At 41.6% G+C, this 27,039-nt stretch overlaps 1 protein-coding gene across 1 annotated transcript in view; it reads left to right on the forward strand.

The window, feature by feature from the left end:
* LOC311246049 (uncharacterized protein) overlaps positions 1 to 27,039 on the forward strand; it is a 71,068-nt gene that overhangs the window by 6,260 nt on the left and 37,769 nt on the right. The gene's annotated exons all lie outside the window — the stretch shown is intronic.

Raw genomic sequence — 27,039 nt, forward strand, 5'->3', positions numbered from 1 at the left:
CTGCGATCATAGATGCGCTTTCGCTGTGCTGCCACTCCTCCCAACCTCTGCCCTGCGCTTTGGTAGGCAGTAGTCATCTGCTGCTGGTGGTCCTGGACCCAATCTCCCATCTGTGACTGTGAATGTGGCACCCCTAATTCACAGGGCTCGAAATTGCGACTGTTTTGAATATGCTCCCGAAATTGAATCTGTGCGACCTCAAAATATAATGGGGAGCATTTGTGAGAGTACAAATAACTTTTTTCCGTCTATAGTTGTTATTGCCATAAAGACACCATTCAAATGATTAGGAAATAAATAATATATATTTTTTAAATAATTATTTATTTTAACAATAGGCACATAACGGTATATATCACGGTATATTCATTTATCTTAAAATGTCTATATAAATGCGTCTGAAGGGGTAAAACACTGGTATGGCAGCTATTACTGTATTCTTGTATTACTAGGACATATTTCACATAGTACAGAGGTATTTTAAAAACATTTAGTGCAAAACTGCAATAGAAAATGCAAAACCTTTTCTCAAGTGTGCTGGCAGGTAATGCATATCTTGGATTGTGTTTTGACCATGTCTTTAAAGCCCTTTCTATCGACAGTTTCAAAAGGAACCATGTCCTTACACAAGTAAACAGTCACAGCGTTTGTTATGTCGGTCCACCGCTGGCTTTTTTTTTGTCGTTGTTGAAACATAATAATAAAAATTAAAAAAATATTCTGATACTATAGCTATTAGCTAATGTCCATCAATATATTCCTTTGGAATGAAATAGGTTCAATAATCGAATCAGGATTGTTAGCAGAGAGAGAGAGAGAGAGAGAGGGAGGGGGCAGAGAGAGAGGGAGGGGGCAGAGAGAGAGGGAGGGGGAGAGAGAGAGAGAGAGAGAGAGCTGCTAGGAGTAGCCAACGTCAGCTTGCTGAGGCTACATCAACAGGCTGCTAGGAGTGGATCTAACGTTAGCTTTCTGAGGCTACATCAACAGGCTGCTAGGAGTGGATCTAACGTTAGCTTTCTGAGGCTACATCAACAGGCTGCTAGGAGTGGATCTAACGTTAGCTTTGATTGATTGATTGAAAACTTTAACAGATTGCAGAATGGGTACAGTACAGTACAGCTCAATACATACAATTGTTAAGGGGATGCAGACCAGAGAAAGACTTTCTTCTTGTTTACATCAAACTTTCAAAATAAAAGAGCGATGTCTATAGCAGTGGAATACGTTTATTTTGTACATTATCTAACATTAACACGAACCTAAACTAACTTTAGGTTAGTTGTAACGTTAGTTTAGGTTTGTGTTAACGTTAGATAATGTACAAAATAAACGTATTCCGCTGCTATAGACGTCGCTCTTTATATATCTATTCAAATATGTTTTGCCTATTAGGGGGTACTACAATGTACTACACTGTTTGTAGCCTGTGTGTAGTTCTGTTCAGTTCAATAACATAATTATTATTATTATTATTCAGTTATCAGGCATGTGTTTAGGTTGTCAATTACTAATGGTTTGATTAGGTATTGTGTTTGTAAATAGCTGTTTCAAAAAAAATGTATGGCATTTTACAATACCGAACTTTGAAGGCGTTTTCCCAAAAAATTGTTTTAATGAGTTTTTCCTGATACGCCGAGCCAGAAATCTCCACTTCAGTAGCACTCACATACACCGAACCTTCCAGTTCTATTCATATCTATGTTCTGAAGGTATTTACAGAAGGGTTTGTTGATATCGCATTCATACCCTGATTTATATCACATTTTAGGGCTGTCTTAAATACTTCGAAGCTTTGTTCGATGGCACAAGCTTTGAAAAAAAAATCGAAGTAAAAAAAATAAAAAAAATAATGCGCCTCCATTCCAATGAAACGAAAGTAAGCGGCGCCTTCCCGCCTCCATTCCAATGAAACGAAAGTAAGCGGCGCATCGACTCCACCTCTCTACAACAAGCACGTGGAGATTATCTGTGTTGAAAACAACAAGGACATGTGCAGCAGACATGTCGACGAAGAAGCGAAGCAATGCCGTTTGTTATTTAAGACTATGTCGGACAGATTTGTGTTCATTGTGCTGCTTTTTTAAAGTGTCCCGACCCATATAAAAATATGTCTTAATTAAACATGCTTAATTAAGTCGAATTCTGCCTTTGTCTCTATCAACTACATATAAATATTTATATAATTGTTTGCTTGATAGACGAAGGTTGCAACATAATTATGTAATAATGTCATGTCGTCCTAATAGGACATACTTTTCGATGTTACTCATTGTACACTCAACACCAGTCTATGACTCAACCTAAAACCTCACAGCAGATTGGAGGAGTGGTCAAATTTACTAGTTGGAATTGTAAGGGCTTAAATCAGCCAATCAAACGTAGTAAAGTACTGGGGCATCTTCAGAATTTGGGGGTTCATATAGCTTTCCTTCAGGAAACTCATTTCAAGCTATCTGATTATACCAGACTCAGGGCTGTACGCTAAGCTTTTTCACTAGTGGCACACTTGCCCCTAAATGAGACATTTAGGGGCAAAAAATATTTTTTAGGGGCACATTTTTAAATAACAATTTTACCATTATTAAAAAAATATGTTCCTCCTGCCTCATTACTGTGGTCCTTTTATTTAACATTTAAGTGCGTTTGTTTTCAGGTTTGTATCTTTTATAATGAACCAACCGAGAAAGTGTGTAAATCACTAATAGAACAAAAACAACAAACTGTGTGTGTGTGTGTGTGTGTGCGCGCGCTTGTGTAGTGCTCCTTGAATGAGATCACCACAACACACACACACCATTGCATTAATCAGGAGGACAAGAAACTCTGCATACATTTGTTTCACAATGAAAAGTGCTTTAGAAATCAAATGAATTATTATTGTAAATAACCCCATGAAAGGTTTATTATTTGTATGGGTAATTACCTGCTTCATATTTGTGATGTTACTGGTTTCAGTGTGTGCCTAAAGTGATCAATGTGTTGGGCCGTTTATAGAGATCTATGCCAATTAATGTTTATGTATATCCGGGACTTTTTTTAGTAAGAATTGAGAGGTATTTGTATATGTGACCTTTATTTTGAAAACCGTGTTGCCACGCAACCTTATTTACATTTGCGCTTTTGACAGTGAAATGTTCAGTCCAACTTAGCTCGAAGGAAAGACTAATCAAAAAGGTTTAATTGACCCGTATGAGGCTCTTACGGTAGGACTTTGATTGTTTATAGAAGTGGAATGTAATACTATGCTAAACGAGAAATAAACAGTTTGTGACAGCCAGTAAAGTTGCAAGCCACTTTCATTTCATATACGGGGACACCGTGACAATTATTAGTATTATCTTATTTGCATATTGTCTCATTATTAGATAGATAGATAGGTTGATATTTTATAAATTTAAGCGTCCTAATAGTGGGCTACTACTACTACTCACCTAATGCATGGCTGAACCTGAACGTTAGAAGTGTCCGTGTCCCCGTCAATCAATCATCACATCATCACGTCAATCATCATCATCTTATCATCTCTCCACATCGGACGCGGTTGTCATAAGATGGACTGATATCCACTCCGTTGTTCTTGCAGAGCTAAATTTGTATCTTAAATGTATTGAAATGAGGTGCTTCTTTGGCGATGCAATAGTCCATATTGAAAGGAAGAGAGGCCACATTCAGTTTCGTTTTGCTAGGAATTATGGGATTTGGTGTTGGATGTATAGACTACGCAGATAGGGACATGGTCTTTAATCGCACGATAGACTACAAGTACCAAGTATATAGCGTGACCTAGATTCACTCCACACGCAAATCTTTTTTTTCACTCAGGCTATCGGTGATCGCAGTAAGTTCATTCATGCCGACAGATTCTTTCATAGCACCACGACATTGTGTCGCACTGACAGCTCGCGTGAGTGGCGTCATCACACGCCTTGGATAATTTAGGAGTGAAATGCGAATGCAAGGCTTGAAAGCACTACTCGCAAGCCCGCCCCCAGATAATATTTACCAATCGCAACGGCCAATTAAAGGGGCAATTCGCGATCATATCATCGCAGTGTACAGGCCTGAGACTACGTAAACGATGGGTTGGCCAAGTGTACCACTCATCATTTCAGAGCAGAGCTAGAGGTGTGGCAATTTTAATCCACAAATCAATACATTTTATTTGCTCAGATGTTCTCTCTGACCCAAATGGTAGATTTGTGCTGGTAACTGGAAAGCTCTGTGGCACCCCAGTGATTATGCTTAATATCTACGGCCCTAACTGGGACAATAGCTCATTTTTTAGATCCGTGTTCTCTTCGATACCTGACCTCTCCACACATTATCTGATATTAGGAGGGGACTTCAATTGCTGGCTTAATCCATCATTGGATCGCTCATCTAACAGAAATGCAGTACTTTCAAGCTCTGCTAAAACCATTCAATCTTTTATGGAAGAGTTTTCACTTTCAGACCCTTGGTGTTTTCACAACCCATCTAGCAGAGCATACTCATTCTTCTCTCATGTTCATCACACCTTCACTCGTATTGATTATTTCTTGATCGACAATCGGCTCATCTCATCAGTATTATCTTGCTCATATGATGCTATTGTCATATCGGACCACACTCCAGTTATAATGGAACTGCAAATTAGGGGATGTGATAACACCCGACCACCCTGGCGACTGAATACTAGTTTGTTATCGAACGAAGATTTTGTTACTTTTATTTCCAAGCAGATAGATTTTTTTTTGGATATCAATAAGACGCCTGGGATCTCAGCTTCCTTACTATGGGAGACACTGAAGGCATACTTAAAGGGGAACTCCAACATTTTGGGAAATTAGCTTATTTAACATCTTCCCTGGAGTTAGACAAGAAGATACATACCTTTTTTGTCTCTGTGCGTGCATTTTAGCTTTGGGAATAGACGCTCCGTTAGCATAGCTTAGCTTCATCACTGGAAGTGAGGCAGGACAGTAGCCTTACAGTGCCTTAGTGTATTGCAAGGTCTGACATTGACCAAACTTGATATGCATGACCTTGGTGGGCTCTAGGTCAACTCCTGAAAAGGGGGTCAATGTCAGACTTTGCAATCAAAAGTTAGGGGGCTAATAACCCTTGCCATAATTTCAGTGCGCCCCCTAACTTTTGATTGCAAGGTCTGACATTGACCCCCTTTTCAGGAGTTGACCTAGAGTCCACCAAGGTCATGCATATCAAATTTGGTCAATGTCAGACCTTGCAATACACTGTAAGGCACTGTAAGGCTACTGTCCTGCCTCACTTCCAGTGATGAAGCTAAGCTATGCTAACGGAGCGTCTATTCCCAAAGCTAAAATGCACGCACAGAGACAAAAAAGGTATGTATCTTCTTGTCTAACTCCAGGGAAGATGTTAAATAAGCTAATTTCCCAAAATGTTGGAGTTCCCCTTTAAGGGGGGAAATTATTTCTTACTGCACTTATGAGACTAGAGCCAGAAAGAAGAAATTAGATAATTTAACCAAACAGATCACTCAGATTGACAACGTTTACTCTATCGCTCCATCACCTGATTTATATAAGGAACGCCTATTGTTACAAGCAGAATTCGATACTCTGACTACCACCCATACCGAAAAATTACTATTCAAATCCAGATACAATTACTATGAACACGGAGATAAGGCGAATAAACTATTAGCTCATCAATTAAGACAGGCATCAGCTTCGCATCAAATACCACAAATCCAAACTTCAACAGGCAGAACTACAGATCCCAAAGAAATTAATGAACAATTTAAAAACTTCTACTCATCTCTCTATGCTGCAGAACAACCCACTGACCCGTCTGCCTTTAGCAACTTTTTTGACTCTTGATATTCCTAAAGTTGACTCCGACTCAGCGGTGAAACTGGAGGAGCCTATCACAATAGAGGAGATTGAAGAGGCTGCTCACAACATGCAGGCAGGTAAATGCCCAGGCCCCGATGGTTACCCAATCGAATTCTATAGGACGTTTTTTGGCAAATTGGCGCCACTTCTTATTGATATGTACAATGAATCCTTCTGCTGTTTTAAATTGCCCCATACACTCACTCAGGCCACAATTTCCTTAATCTTGAAGAAGAACAGAGACCCTCTCCTATGTGGGAGCTACCGTCCTATAAGTTTGCTATCCGTGGATTTAAAGCTTCTTTCCAAACTACTATCTATGCGCTTAGAATCGGTACTACCCTCTATTATTTCCCCAGATCAGACTGGATTCATAAAAAAACGGTACTCTTCTTTTAACACTAGACGGCTTCTTAATATCATGTATAATCCCTCTTCTTCCTCAATATCAGAAGCTGTGATCTCACTAGATGCCGAGAAGGCTTTTGACCGGGTGGAGTGGAGCTACCTATTCTACACCATGGAGAGATTTGGCTTGGGTAAAACATGTATCACTTGGGTGAAACTGCTTTATACCTCCCCTATAGCCTCAGTCAGAACCAACAACACACATTCTGAATATTTCCCTCTCTTTCGCTCTACTCGGCAAGGCTGCAATTTGAGTCCCTTATTATTTAATATCGCAATAGAACCATTGGCCATTGCTCTCAGATCAAATCCTAACATAACTGGTATTCATAGGTTTGGCATCGAACAGAAGACTTCACTTTATGCGGATGACTTGCTTTTATATGTATCGAATCTCTCTGTCTCTATTCCAGCTGCCCTTGATGTTTTCAGTTCATTCGGTGCAATATCAGGATATAAACTAAACTTAGATAAAAGTGAGCTATTCCCTCTGAATGCTGAAGGTCGAAATTACCCCTTACATACTTTGCCCTTTAAAATTTCCCCACTTGGCTTCACATATCTTGGCATTCGTTTCACAGACAAATTTAAGGATTTATTTAAATCTAACTTCTCCCCTTTGTTAAGCAAACTGCATAAAGACTTTGAACGATGGTCGCTATTACCCCTGTCCTTAACGGCACGGGTCAACTCAGTTAAAATGAACTCCCTGCCAAAATTCTCATACCTTTTTCAATGTTTACCCATCTTTCTCACACAAGCATTCTTCCAGAAAATTGACAGTTTGGTGTCGCAGTTCATCTGGAATAGGAGAGTCCCTAGGCTCGGTAAAGCCCTCTTACAAAGACCAAAGCCTCTGGGAGGGATGGCTCTGCCCAATTTTAAATTCTATTATTGGGCAGCCAACTTTAGAGCACTACAACATTGGGCAAGGTTTGAAGACACACCTTCATCCCCTGTATGGTTGCTTTTGGAATCCTCTTCTTCCAGCCCTGCCTCACTGGCTGCTCTGGCTCACGCACCTCTACCTTTTCCCACCTCTCCCTACTCTAAAAATATCATTGTCAAATCAACACTCAGGATATGGAACCAGTTCAGACGACATTTTGGTTTACAATCTTTTTCTTTACTAGCTCCAATTACAGCTAACCCTGTTTCCCCCCCCCCCCTCTGTGATGGATAGAGCTTTTCTCTCCTGGTCCCCTCTTGGTATTAGAACGTTCAGTGATTTATATATAGAAAATATTTTTGCATCATTTGAACAACTGTCTGACAAGTTCTCTCTTTCGAGGTCACATTTCTTCAGATACTTGCAAGTCCGCAGTTTTGTATGTAATATCAACCCACAGTTCCCCAAACTCCCAGAAGCCACTCCTATTGACACTTTACTAAAGGCTACACTGGTCACAAAGGGTATTATATCTGTCCTGTATGGCTTGATTTCCTCACTGCGTCCTACCTCATTAGAAAAGATCAGGAGGAGATGGGAGGAGGACCTGGGTGAGGACATCACAGAAAACCTGTGGGAGGATATTCTACACCGGGTCCACTCCTCTTCAATTTGTGCCAGGCACGGACTGATCCAATGTAAAATTGTTCACCGTTCACACTTTACTAAAGTCAGGCTAGCCAAGATCTATGGCAACATTGATCCCACCTGTGACAGATGCCACCGTGCCCCTGCTACACATAGTCACATGTTTTGGTCCTGCCCTTCCCTGCATAACTTTTGGTCTGAAATATTTGAAACTATCTCAAATAGTATTGAGATCCCAATCAGCCCGACTGCCATAACTGCTTGCTTTGGTGTCTATCTCCCCTACTACTCTGTCTCTGCCACGATATAAAGCTGACCTGGTGGCATTTGTTACTCTCCTGGCTAGACGTCTCATTTTACTGCATTGGAAGTCACCCACTCCTCCATCTCACTCTATGTGGCTCAGGGATATTTTGCACTTCCTTAAGATGGAGAAAATAAGGTGTGTCATAAGGGGTTCTACAGCTAGATTTTATAAAACATGGGGCCGTTTTTTTACCTATGTTGGGGAACAAGGCTCAATCGACCCCCCCCCATAAATAATGCTCACTCCTAACCTAGCACAGTCCAGTCGAGTGACCAATCTACTTGTGCAAATGTAACCGATGTCTACCTTCTCATTTAAAAAAAAATTTGTTCCATTCCTCTATTCCTGCTGTACAGTGTTTGTCCTGAGTGTACATATCTGTTTAATTGACTATATCCGAAACAATATCTATATTTATTTTGTGGTGTACTATTTTTTAGTCTATATATTCAACAGACCTATACTTTGACTACTTATACGTAGCCATGTGCAACATGTATATTATTTACATTCAACAGACCTATATTTTGTTTATTTATACATAGTTTTGTGCAATAGGTATATTGTTTATCCAACAGACCTATATTTTGACTAACTATATGTACCTTTGTGCAATATGTATATTGTCTACATTCAACAGACCTATATTTTGACTACTTATATGTAGATATGTGCAATACGTCTGGCATATATGTGTACAATTTGACCTTGTGATGATCTCATATTGCAATGAAAAAACTTCAATAAACAAAGTTTTGAAAAAAAATAATGTCATGTCGTTGGCTGTAAGAGCAGCCTCACTGCACCCAGGCAGCGCAGCCGAGTGAAACCTTGTTGGCTGCGTCACAGTCACGAAAGGGGCTACTTAATTCATTAATCCAATCCACTTTATTTATAGAGCACATTTAAAAACAACAACGTTTACCAAAGTGCTGTACAAGTCCCACAACATAAGATTAAAAAAAATAAAATAAAAAAAAAAAAATATATATATATATATATATATATATATATATATATAAAAAAAAAATTCTCTCTTGAAACTTCGAATTAAAACCGAAGCTCGGCCCCGAAGCCTCGATTGCCAAAAAAAGCTTCGAAGGTCAGCCCTATCACATTTTATTCCTAAAAACATAGCGAAATATGGAATTTTACCATACAAATGGGCTGAATGGAGTATTTTCTGATTTATGGAGTGATAAAAAGAGATATCGAAAATCCCCCCTGTAATAACCTTTGGCTCTAATATGTCAACAAAATGAAACTATAATTTTGAAAATGGCTTTATCCAATGTTCAGATTTCTGTCCTGGAATTATATGCAAATTAGTGCATATTTAAGTAGATCATGCCTCATTTGCATATTTAAACATACAATTTCAGAACTTGTCTTGAAAGTCTTGTCTTAATATAAGTAATCAACTGGGGAAGTTTCATTGTGATAGCTATTAGTTAAATTTTTTACCCTAGTCACCTGTAGTGTCTCGCCTTAAAGGGGAACTCCAACATTTTGGGAAATTAGCTTATTTAACATCTTCCCTGGAGTTAGACAAGAAGATACATACCTTTTTTGTCTCTGTGCGTGCATTTAGCTTTGGGAATAGACGCTCCGTTAGCATAGCTTAGCTTCATCACTGGAAGTGAGGCAGATCCGTAGCCTTACAGTGCCTTACAGTGTATTGCAAGGTCTGACATTGACCAAACTTGATATGCATGACCTTGGTGGGCTCTAGGTCAACTCCTGAAAAGGGGGTCAATGTCAGACCTTGCAATCAAAAGTTAGGGGGCGCACTGAAATTATGGCAAGGGTTATTAGCCCCCTAACTTTTGATTGCAAAGTCTGACATTGACCCCTCTTTTCAGGAGTTGACCTAGAGCCCACCAAGGTCATGCATATCAAGTTTGGTCAATGTCAGACCTTGCAATACACTGTAAGCCACTGTAAGGCTACGGATCTGCCTCACTTCCAGTGATGAAGCTAAGCTATGCTAACGGAGCGTCTATTCCCAAAGCTAAATGCACGCACAGAGACAAAAAAGTTATGTATCTTCTTGTCTAACTCCAGGGAAGATGTTAAATAAGCTAATTTCCCAAAATGTTGGAGTTCCCCTTTAAGCATTCTATATGTTTGCGGGTCTTGTGCAGTGGTCTCGTGGCACTGTCAACTAGGGATGGGTACCTTTCACATTTGAACCGATACCGGTACCCAACGGTACCTTTTTTCGGTACTTTAATTTTTTTTTTTTTTTTTTTTTTACTTTTTTTTTTTACTTTTTTCTTTTCATGTCAACGTTCACACGCACAATATATGCTTACCTAGGATTTGACTTGATTCAACAACAAAGCAGTCGGAGCAATGACAAGCCGAAAATTTAATTTACCTACCTCAGTCGTAAAAAAAAATCCAAACTTCAAATAACTACAATTTCGACAGTTTTCGGCTTGTCATTACTCCGACTGCTTTGTTGTTGAATCAAGTCAAATCCTAGGTAAGCATATATTGTGCGTGTGAACGTTGACATGAAAAAAAAAAAGGTAAAAAAAAAATTTAATAACATTTTTTTTTTATTTTATTTTTATTTTTTTTTGGTTTCTCACTTGATTCGATACTAGGTAGTACCGACGTGTTTCGGTTCGGTACCTCAAAAGTACCGAATTCGGTACCCATCCCTACTGTCAACTAAAGCGAGCACTCAGAAGACGCGCACCATTTGCCAGTGACAGTGATATGTGCACGGACAGTCGGCGCAGTTGATATTTTCCAAATAAATCCTCTTCGTCCCCACTGCGTCCCGGGGACGATTTGTGTTCGTCCCAAATACATATTTGATCGTCCCCGGGACGACGGGACGGTGTTAGTCTCGAGCCCTGGCTGTACCGAATGTCATTTTTTAACATTCGAAGCTTCGATTGAAGTATTCGAACGAAGCTTTAAATGTCTATAAAAAAAAAAAAAAATTACTTCAAAAATTATTTAATTTTAATTTTATATATATATATTTTTTAAACAAAATCTTCAATTTGAATAAAGTGATTCATCTGATTAATTAGTCTTTTTCTTTTATTAAATCAACTTTCTTTAATGAATATAACTCATCAGTTTCGTCAACAAATAATCCAATAAGGGCACGGTTGGTATGAAACTGATGGTGACGTCTTATAGTATAATATTAGTGTAGCCTAGGCTTGAGTGGTATAATTTTTTTCATACCGTCATACACTGCTGACATAATACCCCGGTATACGGTATATGACGGTATGACTTTCATTTTCATCAGCGGGGGGGGGCGGAGCTAACGATATACTCGTTATCACCATACATAACGCTTATATTGAAACACGTTGACATTAGGGCCGTTCTTTCAACCTAAAAGTGCACTTTCTTCAACGTCAAACTTAAATTCCTTAGCAACCCGTGTTACCAAGTAAACAAATCCCGGAACGATGGCCAGTTAGCCCGCACCAGCCTAGTGCTACTAACGTTAGCTCCCAGAACGATAGCCAGTTAGCCCGCACCAGCCTAGTGCTACTAACGTTAGCTCCCGGAACGATGGCCAGTTAGCCAGCAGCAGCCTAGTGCTACTAACGTTAGCTCCCAGAACGATGGCCAGTTAGCCAGCAGCAGCCTAGTGCTACTAACGTTAGCTCCCGGAACGATGGCCAGTTAGCCAGCAGCCTAGCGCTACTAACGTTAGCTCCCGGAACGATGGCCAGTTAGCCAGCAGCAGCCTAGTGCTACTAACGTTAGCTCCCGGAACGATGGCCAGTTAGCCAGCAGCAGCCTAGTGCTACTTACGTTAGCTCCCGGAACGATGGCCAGTTAGCCAGCAGCAGCCTAGTGCTACTAACGTTAGCTCCCAGAACGATGGCCAGTTAGCCAGCAGCAGCCAGGTATCAACGTTAGCTCCCAGAACGATGGCCAGTTAGCCAGCAGCAGCCTAGTGCTACTAACGTTAGCTCCCGGTACGATGGCCAGTTAGCCAGCAGCAGAAAAAGCCAGCCAGATTTTTTTTTTAAATATTAAAAATTAAAAATTATATGATTTTGAACTTGATACAGACTTTCATGCTCTAAGCCTCATGAGCTCCACAGCCACTAGGCCTGCACAAGGGTTAAATAAAAAATTCAAATGTTGATTTAGAATTCGAATGTAGGGATGCCCCGATCGATCGGCCACCGATCGTTATCGGCCGATAATCAGTATAAATATGCGATCGGTGAATTCCGATAATGAGTCATATTCGCTGATCGCGGAAACCGATCAAGCGGAGATCTCACTCGCTGTCTGTCTCAGACACACAGGACCTGCAAACTGCCGCTGCTCCTCCTCCCTAGCCCCGCCCGCACCCGTGTACAGTTTGTAAACACAGGACTGAGAGGAGGCTCCTCTGCTCGAGTCTAACGTGAGCTAACGTTAGCTACCTAGCTATCGTTACTGTTTAAACAAAATTACCCTGTCAACTATTCACTTTTAGTAGGCATTGTCTAACGGTATCTAGCCGGCTAGCTACTGATAGCTCCTGATATCAACAAATGCTCCAGCAAGTCTAGTAGACTAGTAGTGCATGTTGATACCTCCGTTAGCTCACGTTAGCAAGCTGACGTTAGTTCACTGTTCAAAACGAAATGTCCCATTGAACTAAATAGTTCACTGAGGCGTCGTCTTAACGTTATATATCCGGCTAGCAGTAGCTACAGATAGCTCCTGATATCAATGTCTTATAACATTGACTCGATGCGTATTCGAGCTGAGGACCTGCTGAATGTGATTTATACCAATACTAGGGTCCATCTGCAGCGCCGGAGAATCCTTGCTGGAGCTGGAGGCTACTCGAGTACACACAGACAGTGGAGCTGTTTGCAGATAGCGAGCATTTTGACGTGTTGCGTGGTGGCGATGTCTCGCAGATAATACAAGTACAAGTCTAATTATATAATATATATATATTTTATATAAAAAAAATTATATAAAAAATTTAATTTCTTTTAATCAAAAACGATCGGTATCGGCCGATATGGCTCACGACGATCGGTGATCGGTATCGGTGGCAAAAAACGTGATCGGGGCATCCCTATGTCAACATTATGATCGAAGCTTCGAAGCATTCGGTACAGCCCTACTAGTTTGTACACTCAGTATGTGCCTTGTGAGTTGACAGTGACTATTCTAACCAAGCCTTCAATCACTCCCTTTCGTGGCACTCCACAGAGACGGAGAGCTAACGCGTTAACTAGGCTAATGAGTGGTTTGCCCGGAAATTAACGTTAGCTACAGCTTCGTTAGCTACATATCTAGTAAGCTATACAAAAATAAAGTTTGATGTGACTGATCTAGTGAGCTAGAATCGGAATATTCCACCCATAAATAGCCAATGTCAAATATAAATAACGTAACGTTTTGACGTTAGCTAGCTAGCTAGTAGTGAAAATGCGGAAGCAGCCATTTTAGCCAAGGCTAGCTCAGTGATTTTTTTTACTCGTTTATAAAAATTATTTTAAATGTTTATTAGCAACGCCAAGCTTTCAATGCAGCCGAGTGAAATTTTATTATTACCGAATTATTACCGGGTTTCCCCCCCATATCACCACTCGCCCATATGCCCTTCACAACGGTGATGTTGTCATACTTGTCATTCAGAATTAGGGTGACCAGATCCCAATAAACCAAATGTGGGACAAAGGGTATGTTTGTGAGGGACAATGTGGGACCCCCCCTCCCCCCCCCCCCCCCCCCCCCAGTGCAGCCCCCTCCCCTTTTTTTGGTGGACTGTCCCTGTCGCCTCCTTCAAGACATTAAAGGTGACATGTACTATAAATGTCATTTTTCAGTCTCTAGCATTGTATTATAGTAATAGGAGTTCGTATCAATGTGTTTTAGTGTCTAAATACGCCCGGATTGCTCTGATTCAGCTCAGCCCCTTTCCTCCTCCAGTAAATCAGGCCATTTTGATTTGAACGGCTGAGTCACGTCATTCGGATGCTGGGTAGCAGACAGTGATGTGATTGGCTCTGTGGTTGTAGCTAATGCCCGCCCACAGGGGGTGAAATTTAAGCCCGCCACCCGCCAGGGGCGCTCAGTTTTTACCTTTGGCGCTTGCCACTGAGAGGTCTGCCCGCCGTGTGGCGTGTAGACGTGTAGTTCATAACGATACTCTTATTTTGAAAATCTGTGCGGGTCTCATTTCCGCCCCAAGCGCAGCTAGAGTCATAATATCGATGGCTCCGGCAGTTAGCAACATTCAGTTCGTATGATACTCTTATTTTGAAAAAAAACGTGGCAACGAGTCATATCCGCCCAGCCCTGCAGCGGGATACTATTGGCTTCTGCTCGTATCAACACAGAGGCAGTCTGCTCTAGTCTAGATCGGACCTCCATGAGCTACCGTTACTGTTTAAACAATGACCCAGTCAACTATTCACTTTTAGTTTAATACATGACGAGGCATTGTCCAACGGTATCTAGCTGGCTAGCTACTGATAGCTGCTGATATCAACAAATGCTCCAGCAATAGTCGACTCGAGTGCATAATACCTCCGTTCCCTCGTTAGCTAGCTCACATTAGCTAGCTCACGTTAGCTAGCTCACGTTAGCGCTATATGTCCCAGTAAACTAAATTGTCTTAACGTTATCTAGCGGGCTAGCAGTAGCTACAGATAGCTCCTGATATCAATGTCTTATAACATTGATTCAATGCGTATTCTAGCTGAGGCCAGGGCTTGATGAATGTGATTTGACCAAAGAACCGTAACATTATACACCAATAGGGTCCAGCTGCAGCGCCGGAGAATCCTTGCATGCTGAATGTAGAGTATTAGTATAGGGTCTAGCTGCATCGCCGGAGAATCCTTGCTGGAGCTGGAGGCTACTCAAGTATACACACAGACAGTGGAGCTGTTTGCAGATAGCGAGCAGCCGCGCGCCACACACCCGCAAACGGGAGATTGAAAGAAAGAAAAAGAAAAAAACCCACAAGCTGCCGCGTGGACTCTCATCACCGAGAGGGAGAGAAAGGAAGAGAGAGGGAGGGAGGGAGAGAGGGGGCCTTGTCAAAAACGGCCTGTCTTTTTTTCTCTCTCTCTCTCTCTCTCTCTCTCTCCCACCCCCTCCCTCTCTCTCTCTCTCTCCTCTCGATCTCTGGATCTCTCTCTCTCTCGATCTCTCTGTCTACCAGTGCAGACTGTGTGGACTGACTGTCACTCAAAGTGCTTATGGGCGGAGCCAGGCCATAACAGCCTGAAATCTTGAGGCTGAAAAATGATGGTTTTGAGTACTTGATTAGAAATATAAAACAATGCATTTTTTTTTAAAACAAACTTACAAATGTCTTCAATAGACTAACAGGAATTGTGTAAAGTTGCCCAAATAGTGCTAGGAATAGCAGTACATAGCCCCTTTAAAATGACCACAATCCTAATATGTTTTGCCCTTATTCATTTTATTTAAATTTTCCCTTTGTCTCTAATGGGTGTTAAGTACTCAAAATAAATAAAATGACCACCCAGACTTAACACACACACACACACACACACACACACACACACACACACACACACACACACACACACACACACACACACACACACACAGTGTACACTAGTGTAACAATGTACCTAAGCAAAACAGAATTGCTCCACCTGCCGGCCAAATCCTCCCCCCTGACCGACCTCTCCATCACAGTCGAGAATGCAGCTGTGACCGCGTCCCCGACTGCCAAGAACCTTGGTGTTGTCCTCGACGACCAGTTGAACTTCTCTGCTCACATCGCAGCGACAACAGAACCTGCAGATTCCTCCTGAGCAACGTCAGAAGGATACGCCCCTTCCTGACAAAAGAAGCCACCCAACTCCTCGTCCAATCAACAGTCATCTCCCGCCTCGACTACTGCAACGCACTGCTAGCTGGCCTCCCGGCCACTGCCACCAAGCCTCTTCAACTCATTCAAAACGCAGCGGCCCGCCTGATCTCAAACCTACCGAAGTCGGCCCATGTCACCCCACTTCTTAGGGACCTGCACTGGCTCCCCATTGCTGCACGTATCCGCTTCAAGGCCCTCGACCTAGCATACCGTGCGGCAAAGGGAACCGCTCCCGCCTACCTCCGGTCAATGGTCTCTTAACTACACACCCTCAAGACCCCTACGCTCTGCATCTTCTGGCCGCCTCAGACCTACTCCTATCCAAGCTCCCGGAGGGTCATCAAAGAGAAGCCGCCTATTCTCAGTCCTTGCCCCACAATGGTGGAATGAACTACCCATCCCAGTTAGGACAGCCGAATCCCGTCCAATCTTTCGCCGTCGACTAAAGACTCACTTCTTCAACCATTATCTGAAATTATTAATAATAATAAAAAAAAAAAAAAAAGATCTAACCCTGACTAACCTTACTGTCATGCACTTGTCCTAATAAACTAACCTACACTGTAACACGCAACACTTTGATGAACATTGTTACTCAGCTGATAGAGTTGTACCCTTCTTGCTGTCTTGTCGTACAGAACTTGTAAGTCGCTTTGGATAAAAGCGTCAGCTAAATGACTAAATGTAAAATGTAAATGTAGTGTACATCATATTCGTTTTTTTTTTATAACTCTTTATTTTGGTTCATTTTTCACATATTTTCCAAAGTCACTTTTTTTTTACATTTTTGCATGGACATTTTCCTTTTCTTTTCCAAAGTCACTTTTTCACATTTTACAACAACCTTTTCTTTTCTTTACAGTATGATCTTCCGTATTTGCATAGCCAATCTACTCATTTTTCTAAAATAAGACAACCACCACCACAAGACAAACAAGACTCATTGGTATATGAGGGATAGCCGTTTTCGTTCTTGCTTGGTCTGGTCCGTTTATGGTCCCGAGATTCATTTCCCAGTGATTGCATATGTTAGCTGCCTCCCATACCCTACATTCTTCCCAACATTTAACATATAACATTTAACACGTTATTGAATTCGACCTCCAAGCGAGGGGGGAAACACCCGCTCCTCTTGACATAAACCCTGTTGGTGTGCGAGGGAGAGCCCCTCGTTAGGGGGGGGCCCTGCGCTAAGGGTGTGTGACGAGGCGTCTATCCGAAACCCCTCCATCCCTTGGTCCAACGTTGGCTGCTAAAGAAAACCTACGCTAATAAAATTACCTTACCCCTCCCGGGCACTTGGTAAACATTGCCATGACCACAGAAATAAGAGGGGTCCTATGGCTTCTTTCTCATTGTTCTTGAAGGATGTGTGTACTCGCTGAGCCTCTCTCTCGCTCTCAGTGCAGCGGCCCCTCTGTCTGCCTGGTGCTGGTGCCGTCGGCTCGCCCCGTCTCTCGCGTTCTGAGGCGCCTGAACCCCCGATTCCCTCCTCGCCTCCTTCCAGTACTTCTTTGAATCTTCATGTTGGAGTGTGGAGTCTGGAAGCGGGTTCCTTTTATCTTCAGTGCTTTTTTAATGCATGCTTCTCTCGGCACCAGCTCCTTGGTTGTATATTCGTGTTCCGTGCTCTTCTCGTGACTTGTCGGCACGTTGTCATCTTGCCACATTTTATTTAAGCTAGCGACCACGTTAGCTTCGATGCCGAACTCCTCTGTGGTCTCGTTTTCGAGTTTTTAAAAGTTTTTTCCCTTCTTTTTCAGTCCTTCCCTTTCCTTCTTCCACTCATCTACCGTTTGATTTAGATATTTGTGGTCATTGAATTCTTGAAGTGGAAGAATTACACTTCGCCCGGGAGAGCGGTCTTCTATGCGTCTGTGCCATCTAACGTCACACCGGAAGTCTACATCATATTAGTTTACTGCCATATCCATCATCTCACTGCCACTTTACTGCCATTATTGTATTGTATTTTACTGCTATTATTTATTATTCATACTTACAATGTACCACTGCTGCTAAAAGTGTTGCACTAAGTTCTCGTTTACCTCTATTTACATTCACTCATACATTAACTTTTTTTTAAGCTACTGTCTACATTGTATATAGTCCTGTATACTGTCCATATGTTACTTTATGTTTATAGTGTACTATGTTACTTTATGTTTATAGTGTACTATATGTTACTTTATGTTTATATTAGATCTTGTTCTTTATATACACTGTGGGAAGGGGGAAATGCTATTTAATTTCTCTGTATGTCTTGCACATTACGAGAGGTGACAATAAAGCTGACTTTGACTTTTGACTAACAAAAGTAACTCGCCAAAACAACTCGCAAGTCCAGGGATTCACACTGGCACTGCAGTGATGAGAGCAGGAACAGTAATGGCACAATAATAAATAATAAAGATTTGTCCGGGGGGTGGTTACCGGTTACATGAACGGCTACTTGCATCTTATTTATTGTTATCATTAGTTTTCAATCTAAACCCTTTGGGATTGCTTTCCCCTTTTCAAACTTGGACTAAGCGCTATTCTCTCGTGCTGAGCAGCGGAGATACTGTAACAGCAGCGCATGGAACTGATCTGATACGTAGCACGTGTGTATCCCTTGCCTGGGTTCGTTGCGCCAGGCTTGTGAAACGGATCCTCTGCGCGCAACAGCGTTGGGACTTGTTGACCATGTCACTCGCGGTCAGATACTAGTAACGTTACGCATAGAGGTTCTTCACATTGGCTGGGGGAGGGGGGGGGGGGGCGTTAGCGCGGATGACAACCAATCATGCGGGACATTGGCTCAATTTGCGTGACGCGTGAAAAGAGACAGAAATGCTGTACAATCGCATGCAATGCGTGACGTCTGGTCATCACCCTATTCAGAATACACCTGCTGAACCCCTAGCGTTGACATGATATTCGATTCCAATGTATTGTCATCATACAGCACAAGTACAGTACAACCAGAATACATTTGGAATGTAACAAGTCAAGTTCAAGTTTTGTTCTATTTAGCATTACATTACAGTGAAATGCTTGGTTCTTTCACTGCCCAGCCCAGTCCAGTCCAACCTAGACCAGCCCAACTTTCCCATTGAACTTTGCCCAACCCAGCATCTTTCACTGCCCAGTTCAGCCCAACCCAGTCCAGAATAGTTCCCTCTTTCATGTTAATATGTGATATCCTAATATTTTGAAGAGTAGAGACTGTGTGATTAATATATATTTTATGCTAATATTGTGAAGCCGGGAGGAAATTAGGCCACTTTACTCACCAAATGCGAGTATTTTTTATGTTTGGCGAGTGATTCATGAAGACCACTCGCCAGTCTGGCGACTAAACAAAACAAAAAAAACATTCTGCAATCACGGTCACTGGCAAACGGTGCGCGTCTTCTGAGTGCTCACTTTGTTGACAGTGCCATGAGAGCACTGCACAAGACCCGCGGACATATATTGTTTAATAAAAGACAGTTCCTGTGATACTGGCCAACCCGCGGACATATAGAATGTTTAATAAAGGTTCCTGCAGTTCCTTGATTTGATTTGTGTTATTATTCTAATTTGTGACCTGTCCTGTCTAAATGTTTAAATGTTGAGCGATTTGCAGTGTCTAATTTCCCACAGGATAATAAAAGTATTTCTATCTATTTCTATCTATCTATCAGTACTGGCCAACCCGCGGACATATAGAATGTTTAATAAAAGTTTGTGCAGTACTAGCCATCAGTCAAGGGAGCACTCGCAAACGGATAACGTTAAACACAGCAGAAGATGGAAAACAGACAGACTGACCAACGGGGAACTGCATCCAACCCTAGTACAACCCTCGAGTATAAGTTACTAAGGACACATTTAAATCACAGGTGTAATGTTAGTCTATTGGAACTGTATACAGTGGTTAGCTTCTAGTTAGCATTTTAGCTATAGCTGCTTGCTAGCTAACGTTAGCCTTGTGTGCGCGTGTGTGTGTGCTCAAAGCAGCCAGCCCCATTTTAGCTAGGTGTATCTGTTATGACTATAATGTTTCCAAAAACGCACCAGACTACGACGTAAGGTTAGACATTTTATTTCATGCTCAAAAGCCCCTGGCTTGCACATCGTCATCACAGTCACGAAAGGGGCTAGCTCAACCAGTGCACAACAGCACACCAACCCAACTGACGTTACCACAACACGTGACGGTACTTCACAGCACTGTCGTAAGACCACCGTGCCATCTTAAAGGCACAGTGAACACCGTTGTGATGCCTACCCAGATGCATACACAACATTGACGCGGCTTGACAACCGAGGTTCAAAGTTAACTTGATTGATTGAAAACTTTATTAACAGATTGCAGAATGGGTACAATACAGTACGGCTCAATACACACAATTGTTAAGGGAATGCAGACCAGAGAAAGACTTTCGTCTTGTTTACATCAGGGTCCCCCATTTTCAATTCATAATAACATGACATACACGACATACAGATACAGTACTGCTACATCTATACATTTCACATCTATCTATACACTTCACAACATACTTCTGTTTTTTTCTTTCACTGCCCAACCCAGTCCAACCCAGCATCTTTCACTGCCCAGTTCAGCCCAACCCAGTCCAGAATAGATCCCTCTTTCATGTTAATATGTTTATGCTAATATTGTGAAGAGTGACATGTGCGCCCATTCACGTGACGAGCTGTGTATTTGCCCATTTCCGGGTCTAACAGCCTGCAAACTACCTAACTAGTTTATCACTGGTTAAGCTTAGGCGACACTTTCGAAGTTGGTTAAGGTTAGGGTTTGGAATCAGGGCTGGTGTTCTATCGCCATGCTCTAAGACAAACTCTAACCTTAACCAACTTCGAAAGAGTGCCTAAGCTTAACCGGTGTAGAAACAGGCGTCACACGATTGGGCGCACATGTCACATGAAGTCAAGATTCAAGATTCAATAGTTTTATTTCAAACCACAGTGTTAGTTTTTGGCTACATTTACCATTGTCCGGCAAAACAACATTTGAAAAATAAATGAAATGGGAAAAGAGGACCCCCCCCCCCCCCCAAAATTTTAAATTAAAACAGCCAGAAACTATACACCGTTTGAAAAGGAGATGGAAGAAGCAAATCTTATGTTTCCATCCCCCATCAATAACTAATTGCAATATTATATATACTTCAGCAAGTACAATATGACACGATGTCCAATACATATGATACAATACAATTTGCAAATACTTCAACTACACACAACACAATCACACATGCACACACACACATACACACACACACACTAGACCAGGGGTCAGCAACCTTTTTGACATGGAGTGCCTGTTTGAAATATAGTTGTAACTAGTGTGCCTCAACAATATTCCATGCATCGTAAATATTTTTTCTCATAATCGGGTCTTTTTAACACTTTGGTTGCCTAAGGTTAAATTCATGATATACCATAGATTGCCAGCGCTATTTGTCTATGGAGAAAGTCCCCTTCTTTGCAGGGCTATAACTTTTTAAATTCTATTGCTACATTGCCATTATTAGGGCCCATTCAAAGTCCTATATGTATTGTTCATTGTGTAGCAACGTTAAACTTTTTCATTCACATATTCCTAGTAAAGTATGGTCTAATGTATAAGTATGTTTTCATCTCTTTCTGCAGCTTTCTCCAGAACGTGATATATAGCCCCAAATGCATTATATTGATGATGAAATACAGTTTGATGGCAATCAGCGCGATATAAAAAATTCCAACTAGACTTACTTCTAGAAGTTACTACACGTCATCTGATGTTGACCGGATGGGCGAGGGGGCGTTTATAATTCCGTGGGCAGCGTTATACCAATCATCTAATGTGGGTCAAATGTTGATAATAGCAGTTAGTATCGAAGACGGTAACGTTACACGCTGAAACTCACCCCAGTCTCCGCACGCCGTTGGGCGATCATCGTCGAGTAGAAATCTTATCATTATGGGATATATTTTTACCCGGTCCATCTCCAGCTTGTATAATGGTATATACGTCCAAATCATGTTGTTTATCGAGTTATTGCCAATCAATCACCGTGTAGCGTGACGAGCCAGAGTCCCATGAACTATAGCGAGCGCCTGGAAGTACTACGGTCGTCATGACAACCTCTATTCAACATCCTGTTTGGCGATTGCGCCGATCGGCCACCAGATGGCGCTCCTGAACCGCCAGAGAGCTCAGTGGGTCCTGCTGGTGGATCTCAGGCCAGCGGAGGGGACATATGAATCCGAGATTCGCAGATTTTTGAAATATTGATATAAGGACGACGTAACGCGTCCTCCGGCAACTTTAGCATGGCCAGCAAAGACGTCTAAAGACGGGTCCCGGCACTCAAAGTGTTAATGATAATTTTTACATTATTACATCATTATTGTTATTGTTATTATTAACAATATTATTATTGTATCAACCCTAAATCTGAGTTGGGGGGGGGGGGAATGCAATGCAGACAAACAGCTGCATACAGTGTGACCATTTCACTCACATTTGCCCATTCATTTTTGGACACATCGCACACCATCGGTGTGTGTACTGTACGTGTGCTGTCATAGCTCCACCTACAGGCCTAATGGAGAACACCAGGAGAACACCAGGATGTGAATGGAGGGTGAATGTGAGGTATATCGTGTAAATAAGTTTTGATTGATCGCAAGACTACACTGTAAAAAAAATTTTTATGTAGGGGTGCACCGATGTATCGGTCGGGTATCGGTATCGGCCGATAAGTGCCTTGTTGACTGCAATCGGCCTATCGGCCGATAAGCTCGAATGTGCCGATGGCAGTAGCCGATAAATATCCATCAATTTGTGTCGCGTCAAAAGGCAAAACGCCGCCCCCGGCCCCCGTTCTTTCAACCTAAAAGTGCACTTTCTTCAACATCGAAGTAAACAAATCACAGAACGGTAGCCAGTTAGTAGGTATCAACGTGAGCTCCCAAGACGGTAGCTAGTTAGCTAGCACCATCCAGGCATCAACGTGAGCTCCCGGGACGGTAGCTAGTTAGCTAGCACCATCCAGGCATCAACATGAGCTCCCGGGACGGTAGCTAGTTAGCTAGCACCATCCAGGCATCAACGTGAGCTCCCGGGACGGTAGCTAGTTAGCTAGCACCATCCAGGCATCAACGTGAGCTCCTGGGACGGTAGCTAGTTAGCTAGCACCATCCAGGCATCAACGTTGAGCTCCCGGGACGGTAGCTAGTTAGCTAGCACCATCCAGGCATCAACGTGAGCTCCCGGGACGGTAGCTAGTTAGTTAGCACCATCCAGGCATCAACGTGAGCTCCCGGGACGGTAGCTAGTTAGTTAATAACGTTATATAGTTAGTGTTACACGTTCAATATAACATCAGCATATTATTTACCCGAACACAGCAAGTAAGCAAGGCATTACTCCGTTCATAGCTCAGTTCCATTCCGTTGCTCATTCCGTACCCAACTACCCATTCTGCAATCTGTTAATAACGTTTTCAATCAGACACATGTATAGAAAGGCTTTGTTTTATTATAACATTAGTTGCAGTAAAATCATTATGCCTCATTTAAGTCATCCTGCGGAGCTAAAAGCTAAACGTCAGCCGCGCCGTGTTGTTGTTCTAGAAAACCTTGTCAACTCAAAATCAATGGCGGACAAAAGCCGAAGTAAAAAATTTATACGGCTTGCCGATTGGTGGTAACAGCAGAGGCGGGTGCAAGCGGTGTGTGACGTAATTGGCAGAATCGACTGTCAATAAAAATGTCATTGGTTGAGACAATAGTATCTCGCTGCAGCCCAGCAGGGTAGACCATGCTGGGAGAACTAGTATCTAGATCAGGGGTCAGCAACCTTTTTGACATGGAGTGCCTGTTTGAAATATAGTTGTAACTAGTGTGCCTCAACAATATTCCATGCATCGTCCATGCAATTTTTTTTCTCATAATCAGGTATTTTTTATGATAATTTTTACATTATTACATCATTATTGTTATTGTTATTATTAACAATATTATTAAGATTGTTGTATCAACCCTAAATCTGAGTTGGGGGGGGGGGGGGGGGGGAGAGATGCAATGCAGACAAACAGCTGCATACAGTGCGACCATTTCACTCACATTTGCCCATTCATTTTTGTACACATCACACACTATCGGTGTGTGTACTGTACGTGTGCTGTCATAACTCCACCTACAGGCCTAATGGAGAACACCAGGAGAACACCAGGATGTGAATGGAGGGTGAATGTGAGGTATATCGTGTAAATAAGTTTTGATTGATTGCAAGACTACAAAAAAAATAATAAGTTACCAGAACTTAAAAATATTGAGTTCAGTTACTGTGCATTAAGGTTTTCAATTTTCAATCCATAATAAGTTAACAGAAAAATAAGTACACAACCACATTATTTCAACCTAATAAAATTATGTTTATTGTCATTGTTTTAAGAACACAAGTTGACTTGGTAATACTCAAATTTTTTGTAAAAAAAATGGCTTAACACGTGCAATGTTCAATGAAATAGAAAAATAAATAATAAAATTTGTTGATTAATCCCACTGGTCACAATGGTGACCGTAATAATGTTTTTGTTATAAGGCTCTGCAAATGTTACTGAATGATGTAGCAATGTATTTCCAGCTAAATTGAAATAATAAACAAATAAAGGGTCGCAATTAAATATGTGGTAGTAAAAATAACCTGTGTGAGGATTACAACAAGATAAATGCGACAACAGTGCAAAATATTTCACTATAATATTTCAAAGCAAAAGAAAAAAAGAAAAAAAAATATATATATATATATATTTTTTTACTTCTGCCCCCTGTGCCTATGAAAATGCCCCCGTGCGTGCCTAGGGTTGCCTACCCCTGCACTAGACTATACTCTCATGTCACCCTTCAAATCATTCTCATATAATACTTTGGGCTGAAGTGGCCAATCAGAGAGCGTCTCCGCAAAATGCGGCTACGAAAAAAAGAACGCCACCAAAACTCAAAGTAATAACCCTATAGCCTAATATCTCAAAGACTTAGACTACAAAGGTTGAAAAATTTTCATACGAAAGAGGTGAAATGCTCATTAGGCAGAGCAGGCACGAAATGGTACACAGACAGCAGAGCTGGGGACAGATAAGGCAGGAACAGACTGGCAGAGACAGGGAGTCTCGGGTAAGTTTGTTGGGTTTTTGTTTGGCAACATTATGAAATGTTCTCTATTTTTTTAGACTTGTAAAATATGGACATATTTTTATTTAACCTTTTATTTACCCAGGCAAGCAATTAAGAATAAATTATTAACATTTATTTGAACATAATTGGTAGGGGTGGGTATCACCAGTTTCATCACGATACGATACGATATCGATTCTTTGGACAATGATACGATATTTGCCGATATCACAGTCTGCCACGATACAATTCGATTCAGGTGCCTGCGATCGATATGAGGCGATATTATGTGCCCATTTAACACAATCGGTCACATTTAGATCAACTAAAAAAAGGCTACGGAAATATCAATTGACGTTTTTATTTTTGAGCTCTTCCAGACATTTAAATGAAAAACAATCTATTGTTTTTAATACAAATAGACCTCCTGTTCACTGTAAAGTGCCACGTTTTTATATATTGAGCTTTAAACTTTAAGTAAAATGTTTTGGAACTCACAACACGCAAGCTAAAACCCCTTCCTCTCCCAAACTGTTCCTACAATTGTTTTATGTTGCATGATGATCATGAATACTTAAACATCAACATTATCTGTCCATCCTCAGTAACACACACACACACACACACACACACACACACACACACACACACACACACACACAGAATGCCCGTCCCCCACAGAAAGGTAGAATGTCCCCGCCCCTCCTCCTTCCCCCCTCCTGTTCTCTCTCACAATTAGCTGCTTAGCTTAGTTAGCTTAAGCAGCCAACGTAACGTTAATTTAGGTCTGCCCACCCGTGGGCATTAAGGAATGGGGATGATGCAAAGCATGTTAGATGCATTTGACCCGTTGCGGGGAAAAAACTGCACAGACTTATATCGGGTCGCAAAATAGACACTCTGTAGCGCTGTTCTGCTGTAATGTCTACACCGAGTTTCACACTACTGGGCGCGGGCGGATATGACTGAATGACTCGCCGGATTTTCAAAATAAGAGTATCGCAATATGAATCGATCTTTTTACATTGCATCGATCCTATTTGATTATTAATAATATATCGATCTGGATCGATGTATCGTCCCAGCCCTAATAATTGGACAATGCCATGGATTGTTGCCACTCTCAAACTTAAACTGGTGACTGAACCACGATTTGTTTAAACAGTCAACACAGTGTTGGGACTAACCGTTACAAAGTAATGCGTTACAGTAACGAAGTTACTTTTGGCGATAACTAGTACTCAAACGCATTACTTTTGAAATTCAGTAACGCTACTTACGTTACTGAATGGTTTGTTAGTTCGTTACTGCGGTCTTTTTATGTAGATTCATAGCGAGCGTCCTTATTTCGCCTGCGTTTGTTTTGTTTACTGTAAAGAGCGTCTATTTCTTTCCGTAGCCTCATTTCTGGTTTTCGCATTTCTGATTGGCCACTGACTGACGTTCTCTGACGTTCTCTGACCAGAGAGCGTCAGTCAGTGGCCACTGGCCAATCAGAAATGCGAAAACCAGAAATGAGGCTACGGAAAGAAATAGACGCTCTTTATAGTAAACAAAAGTCAGGAGGACGCTCGCTATGAATCTACATAAAAATAACGCAATAACGAACTAACGAACCATTTAGCAACTACTTGGAGAGATAATTAATATACAACATGGAAACCAGATAAAGAACATGTTTGAGGCGGGGCTGCTGGAGTCAGCTGGACTAACGTAACGTTACATCTCGACCGGACCACCGCAGACTTTGGTGAGTGCATGCCAATGTGTTCACTGAAACTCAAGTTGATCAACGGATTTTGACTGTACGAAATCTGCCAGGGAATCTCATAATACTAATCAAACAATATAAATATAGTCCTTTCATGCACAATTGATATCCTAACTATTTTTTTTTTTTTTTTGTATTGGTCTT

Source organism: Notolepis coatsorum (assembly GCF_963971535.1).
Source record: "Notolepis coatsorum genome assembly, chromosome: 1".
In the NCBI taxonomy this organism is placed as follows: domain Eukaryota; kingdom Metazoa; phylum Chordata; class Actinopteri; order Aulopiformes; family Paralepididae; genus Notolepis; species Notolepis coatsorum.